Here is an 8,134-nt window from a genome sequence, read left to right on the forward strand (position 1 = left end):
TCCTTTGTTCATCCTATCCCTTTCAGGGAGACAATGGTGTAGTGGCAATGTCACTGGGCTAGAAACCCAAGTATTTCTTTTTTTGCTATACATTCATTGTTTGTGGACATTGCTGAGAGGGAAAGATTTAAAAGCGACCTAAGGGGCAACGTTTTCACAAAGAGGGTGGTGTGTGTATGGAATGAGCTACTAGAGGAAGTGGTGGAGGCTGGTACAATTACAGCATTTAAAAGGCATCTGGATGGGTGCATGAATAGGAAGGGTCGAGAGGGATATGGGTCAAATGTTGGCAAATGGGACTAGATTAATCTAGGATATCTGGTCGGCATGGATGAATTGGACCAAAGGGTGTGTTTCTGCGCTGTACACCTCTATGACTCTATGTCTCTGTCAGCATTTATTGCCCATCCTTAATTGCCCCTTGAGAAGGTGGTGAGCTGTCTCCTTGAACCACTGCAGTCCATATGATGTAGGGATCCCCAATGCTGTTGGGAGGGAATTCCAGGATTTTAATCCAGTGATACTGAAGGGAAGGCGATATATTTCCAAGTTGGGATGGTGAATGACTTGGAGGGGAACTTGTAGGGGGTGGTGCCCTGGATAAATGCATTCAAATCCCACCACAAGAACTGACAAAATTTCAAATTTAATAAATTAATGCTGGAATTGAAAACTAGTTTCAGTATTGATATCTATGAAACTCTTGCTATTAGCTGCCTCCACCCATCTGGGTCATAATGTCCTTTAGGAAAGGAAATCTACTATCCTTACCTGGTCTGGTTATTATGGGACTCCAAGGCTGACCGCAATATGGTTGACTCTTAACTACCCTCTGAAATGGTCAAAGGAGACACTCCGTTCAATAGGCAATTAGGGATGAGGCAACAAAGACACTTAGGCAAGTGTATGAATACAAAAGGCTTTGAGGGATATGGGACAAATGCAGGCAGGTGAGACTAGTTTAGTTTAGGGACATGGTCAGCGTGGACTGGTTGAACCAAAGGGTCTGTTTCCATGCTGTAATAACTCTAAGACTCTAAATGCTGGCCTTACTCAATGAAACCTACATCCCATTAAAGTATAAAACAATGCCACAATTCCCCAACAGAGGACATAGTTTCTCTCCATCACCCTGTCAAATCTTTTAATCATCTTAATCACCACAATTAGATCTTCCCCTAATCTTCGACACAAAGCTTGCCTGTGGATCCTGTCCTCATAATTGAACCCTTTCAAACTCAGTATTGTTGTTACAAATCTGCAGGATACTCCTGAGGTCTGTCCCTCAACTGAATATTGTTCCTACTGTTGATGTCTAACCAGAACAACTGGAGCAGAGTTTCTACCTGTCCAAAAGTCACAGTTGGCCAAGGGTGACAAAAACTCTTTGCCTGGCCTTCCCAATGAAATAAAGGTGCACATTTTGTCAGCCTTATAAAAATTATTTGATGTATTCATCCTTTCAATTCCCTCATGCTCCCTGGGAAATTTCCCCTGAGCCAAGTGCCCATGGGCAGCAGCCAATCAGATGCAACCCTCAGGAAGAAAGAGGTCAATGGAGTTGCAAATTGTCAAGGTTCTTTCTACTATCGGTTTTATAGACTTCCAGAACCTATTTGATAAATGTAGGAACATAGGAAATATGAGCAGGAGTAGGCCATTTGGCCCCTCGAACCGACTCCACCATTCAATATGATGATCACTGATCATGCAATTTCAGTAATGTTTTTTGAGAAGTCTCAAGTATAACAATAAGATGATGGAAGTTAAAAGTTGCTTGTCCATATTTACCACTATGGAAACATATGTCATCCTCCCATCCTTCTCTCATGTGTTGGGGAATATTGAAACAGGCTGCTAATTGCTTCACTATGGAAAAAGTACACAAATTAGAGATATATGTTCTCAGTCTGAAAATGATCCCACTATTCTGGTGGGGTCTAAGGTGGTAAAACTTCAAATTATATTTCAAAAATATGTACTTAGCCACAAATCATTGTGAAATACTGTGAAGTTGTGGAGGATGATGTATAGATACAAGTAATTTTGTGTAACCTAAGAGTTAAAGCACGACCTATTTTATATTCCTGACAGAAGCACATAGAACATCAAATCATCAATAATTATTGTTAATGATTTTCATTAAATGTAAATCTTTGTCACTGACAAGTAACATGTAAAAATTTCCTATTTGATTGAATGCTTCCTTCTGAGCCGAATTTCCTGAGAAGCTTGATGACATTTTACAGAAATGTCCCCAGAGAAATTTGACAGTTTTTGTAGATATTCTGATGTGTTCAGTAAAATACTTTTGGTTGCAGACGTAGCATAGAAGCCCAAATGTTAATGGTGGACTCAGCAAGGGCTATGGGAGTGTTACATATGTTCCTTGCATCTGAAGGTTGGACAATCCTACATTCCCTGCTGTAACTGGAAAGTCCTTGAGACTGTTGAACTTACACATTGACAGGTTGTTCAGAGATAGAAGACTGAGAATTTTGATTAGAGACAGCTTTCTGTACAACAAAGGTAAAGGGTGTTATAGGACGCATTGACCTGACAGTCTTTGTGGAGATGTTTGGTTTAAGTATTAGCAAAAACAGAACGTACAAACATACATATTAGGAGCAGAAATAGCCCATTTCACCCATCAAGCCTGCTCCATTACTCAATAAGATTGTACCTGATCTATTTGTGTTTTGAATACCACATGCTCATCTCCGCCTGATTACCTTAGATTCCCATTGTCTCCCAAGAATCTATTCACCCCTGTCTCAAACATATCCGATGATTCTGCTTCCAGAAAGGCAGAGCGGTCCAAAGTCACTCCAACCACTAAGAGAAAAAAGGATTGCCCCTCTCTCCTAGAAGGAGAGACCTAATTTTTAAAACAGCCCCTAACTCTGGGTTCATCCACCACAGGAGACATCCTTTCCAAGTCCACCTTTGTTAAGGCCAGTCAGCATTTTAACCACTTTACTAAAATTAACCCCACTCTTCCAAACTCCAGAAAAAATGAGCTCAATGTGTCCAATCTAAAACAGTCCTCTCATTTCAGGTAGTAAACTATGTAATAATTTAGGAAGCCTGTCTGGAAAGGAGCATCATTTATTGTTGAACACAAAATAGTCTGTGGCATACACAGGCTAATCCCAGCCTGGAAGAGACAGTTCTGTAGACCAAACCCTGAGTCTGCTTTATCCAATTGGGAGATGTTATTCCACTCCTCTGGAGCGATTTCAACTTAAACCCGGGTCTCTAGTCCAGGCCTAGTGTCACTACCACTGCACCCCAAGAGTCCCCTGAGTCTGCTTTTTAAAAAATGTAATCAATTTATCGAATCAACCTGTTCAGAGATGTTATCAATCTGTGCTTTTTTATTCACTTATTTTTCTAATCAACCTGTTCAGAGATGTATTACACACCTTTTGAGGTGGGACTGAAATCTGAGTCTCTTGGTCCCGAAGTAGCGACGCTACCCATGCACCACAAGAGGGCCCTGATCCACTTTTTTCTATTTTTTTTAATGTAACTTATTTTTTCCTAATCAATCTGTTCGGAGATGTTGCGACACATTTCTGGACCAGGCGGGACTTGAACCCAAGTCTCCCAGTCCAGGGGTAGGGACTCTATCTCTGTGCCTGAAATTAGCCTGAGTCTGCTCTTTCTAATTTAACCTATTTTTCTAATCAACCTGCTCAGAGATGTTCTTGCACAATTCGGAACAGGTTCGATTTGAAACCGGGCCTTCCAGTGCAGGATAGGGACACTACCACTGTGCCACAAGAGGGCCCCCTGAGTCTGCTTTGTAAGGGATTCAGGTGGGGCGATCAGTTAATGGCTTGCCATGGGCCTTGTAGGGGTTATCACTAACCTTCTCTGAAGTGTAACCAATGCGTTTACGTTCTTCCTTAAATAAGGAGAACAAGACAATGTAAAGTATTTGTGGTATGGTCTCACTAAAGCTGTAATTAGCTGAATCATAACATTCTTACCTTTGTATTCAATTCCTCTCACAAAGCATTACAATAGCTTTTTTAATTACTTGCTTGTACCTGTATAACAATCCCTGTGCACGGTGTAACTCCAGTCATTCTCTGCCAGGATCAAGGATGTCTCAGAGAAGGTGCAGAATGTTCTCAAAGGGGAGAGGGACTAACAGGAGGTCATTGTACTCATTAGAACCAACGACGTAGGAAGGGAAAAGGATAAGATTCTGAAGGGAGAGTATAGAAAGTTAGGCAGGAATTTAAAAAGGAAGTCCTCGAGAGTAGTAATATCTGGATTACTCCCGGTGCTACGAGCTAGTGAGGGTAGGAATTGAAGGATAAAGCAGATGAATGCATGGCTGAGGAGTTCGTATGTGGGAGAAGGATTCGCATTTTTGGATCAGTGGAATCGCTTTTGAGTAGAAGTGACCTGTGCAAGAAGGATGGATTGCACCTGAATTGGAAGGAGACTAATATACTGGCCAGGAGATTTGCAAGAGCTGCTCGGAAATATGGGCGGGGGGGAGTGGTTGGGGGGTGGGGTGGGACACAGGGAGATAGTGAAGAAAGAGATCAATCTGAGACTGGTACAGTTGAGAAAAGAAAATAGTCAGGGCAGGCAGAGACAAAGCAGAGAACAAGGTAGCACTGATAAACTAAACTGCATTTATTTCAATGCAAGAGGACTAATGGGGAAGGCAGATGAACTCGGGGCATGGTTAGGAACATGGGACTGGGAATTAGCAATTACATAGCAATTACAGAAACGTGGCTCAGGGATGGGCAGGACTGACAACTTAATGTTCTAGGATACAAATGCTACAGGAAGGACAGGAAGGAAGGCAAGAGAGGAGGGGGAGTGGTGTTTTTGATAAGGGATAGCATTACAGCTGTACTGAGGGAGGATATTCCCAGAAATACATCCAGGGAAGTTATTTGGATGGAACTGAGAAATAAGAAAGGGATGATCACCTTATTGGCATTGTAGTATAGACCCCTAATAGTCAGCGGGAAATTGAGAAACAAATTTGTAAGGAGATTTCAGTTATCTGTAAGAGTAAGAGGGTAGTTATGGTAGGGGATTTCAACTTTCCAAACATAGACTGGGACTGCCATAGTATTATGGGATATAAATGAATTAATGTTATTTTTGCAAGTATAAATTCTGATACAGAACAGGAATGAGAACATACATATTCAGCAAAAAGAAAGGATTTGTTAGCATGAGACGTGAATACAGAACAATGATGGATATATGGGCAAACAGGAAAACATCTGTTTCTCCCGCTTACACGGAGACACAGGAACAAACCCTAATCAAAGAGGTCAAAGTGGCCTCTGGATAGAAATAGATGCATACTGTGCATTTTGTCATTGCCTTACCTGGCAATTAGACAAAGCACCCACCTGCAGTTGCTGTTCAGAAATTTGGTCTCGGACTGAAATTATTGATGTGAGTGGGCTTTTGTTTCTCACAGTATTAATGGTTTAGATGGAGAGGAATTTCTTAAGTGTGTACAAGACAATTTTCTGATTCAGTATGTGGATGTACCTACTAGAGAAGGTGCAAAACTTGACCTACTCTTGGGAAATAAAGATTGGTGCTGGATCCACTACGTTTCATCCTTTACACAAATTATTTGGGTGTGAACATAGGAGGTGCAGTTAGTAAATTTACAGATGACACCAAAATGGACAGCAAAGAAGGTTACCTCAGATTACAATGGGATCCTGATCAGTCGAGGGGCTGAGGAGTGGTAGATGGAGTTTAATTTAGATAGATGCAAGGTGCTGCATTTTGAAAAAGCAAATCTTAGCAGGAGTTATACATTTAATGGCAAGGTCCTAGGGAGTGTTGGTGGACAAAGAGACATTGGAGTGCAGCTCCTTGAAAGTAGTGTCGCAGGTAGATAGGATAGTGATGAAGGCGTTTGGTATGCTTTCCCTTTATTGGTCAGAGCATTGAATATAGGAGTTGGGAGGGCATGTTGTAGCAGTACAGGACATTGATTAGGCTACTTTTGGAATATTGTGGTCAGTTCTGGTCTCCATGCCGACCAGATATCCCAAACTAATATAGTACCATTTGCCAGCACTCGGCTCATATCCCTCTAAACCTTTCCTATTCAAATACCCATCCAGATGCCTATGCGATGTTGTAATTGTACTAGCCTCCACCACTTCCTTTGGTAGCTCATTCCATACAGACACCATTCTCTGCGTGAAAAGGTAGCCCCTTAGGTCCCTTTTAAACCTTTCCCCTCTCACCCTAAACCTATTTCCTCTGGTTCTGGACTCCCCCATCCCAGGGAAAAGACTTTGTCTATTTATCCTATCCATGCCCCTCATGATTTTATAAACCTCTATAAGGTCACCCCTCAGCCTCCGAAGCTCCAGGGAAAAAAGCCCTAGCCTGTTCAACTTCTCCCTACAGCTCAAACCCTGCTGAGGTTTGTAAATCTTTTCTTCATGTGGACGCATTGTTTACAAAGGCCCAACAACGTCTCTTCTTCCTCAGGCAGCTGAGGAAATTTGACATGACGGTGAATACACTTGTCAACTTTTATAGCTGCGCCATCGAGAGAATTCTGTCTGGATGTATCACTATCTGGTATGGCAACTGTACCCTTTAATATTGGAGGTGGTTACAGAGAGTGGTGAACTCAGCCGGGACAATCACAAAGGCCAACCTCCCATCTATAGAATCCATCTACCAGGCTCGCTGTCAAGGAAAGGCCGCCAGCATTCTCAAAGATCCATCCCATCCTGGCAATGTTTTTCTACAACCTCTACCATCAGGGAGAAGGTACAGAAGCCAGAACACACGCACCAGCCGGTTTCGTAACAGTTTCTACCCTACTGTTGTTAGAATACTGAATGCACTCACAAGCTCTTAACATTCACCTTTACCTGTGTTTTTGTTTTTGCTGCTGTTTACCTATTATTTATTTATCTATGCTATGTAACTCTGTGATCTGCCTGTATTGCTCGCAAGACAAAGCTTTTCACTGTGCCTCAGTACACATGACAATAAATTCAATTCAGTTAAAAACTTATTAGCTGTACCTCCTGTGTTAACATCCAAATTATTTATATAAATGATGAAAAACAGTGGACCAGCACCGATCCTTGTGGTGCACCACTGGTCACAGGCCTTCAGTCTGGAAAGCAACCTTCCATCACCACCCTCTGTCTTCTACCTTCGAGCCAGTTCTGTATCCTGGCTAGTTCTCCCTGTATTCCATGAGATCTAACTTTGCCATCCAGTCTACCATGAGGAACCTTGTCAAACACCGTACACAAGTCCATATAGATCATGTCCACGGCTCTGCCCTTATCAATCCTCTTCGTTATAGTTATGCTGCAGTTGTATGATGACCTGTTTAATTTGTATCTGGCTGATTGAACTCAGTCCTGACCATTGGAGGAACTACAGAAAGAACAAGCTGGTATTGCCTCACATGTAGAAGATTAAAGGGTTTCTCATTCTGGTGCTGTGGATGATTGAAGGACTTTATCAGCACATGGAAGGAAGCTATTTCCTCTGGCAGAAGAACCAATGTGTCTCATAACCAATGTGTCATCACATTAAAATCAGAGCCAGAACAATTAAGGGGTGAGGTCAGGAAAACTTCACAAATAGGGGAATAGAAATTGGGAACTCACTTCTACAAATCACTGAGCGGATAGGCAAAATGCAACTTCCAAAACTAAGATCATCAGATGTGCAAGGGTACTAAGGGATATGGAACCAAAACAGATACAGGGATGGAAAATCTGATTGACATGATCTCATTGAATGGTGGATATGTCTCATGTAAATGAATAGTCTGCTTTTATCCTTTGTCTGTAATTGATTCTGCCTCTGATTGTTACCCCTGTCTCTGTGTGGAAGTTCCTCTCTGCAACTCAACTCTTTCCATGGTGAGTGATTGTCAACGAGAACTCAGGCTTGGGGTTCTGATTGTGGATGGAGCATACTATCTTCCCTATTCATACTACCAGTGAAGTGACATTGCTATGTAACTACTCCCATTTTAAATCTCTTTCCCTGTTAGGTATTTAAGTTATCTGTTCAGAATGTTCTTAATCACACTTGCAATTGAAGCACGCTATATGAAAAAGTCAGACAAATTATAAAAAGA

This window comes from Chiloscyllium plagiosum, chromosome 17 (assembly GCF_004010195.1).
Source record: "Chiloscyllium plagiosum isolate BGI_BamShark_2017 chromosome 17, ASM401019v2, whole genome shotgun sequence".
Lineage (NCBI taxonomy): Eukaryota > Metazoa > Chordata > Chondrichthyes > Orectolobiformes > Hemiscylliidae > Chiloscyllium > Chiloscyllium plagiosum.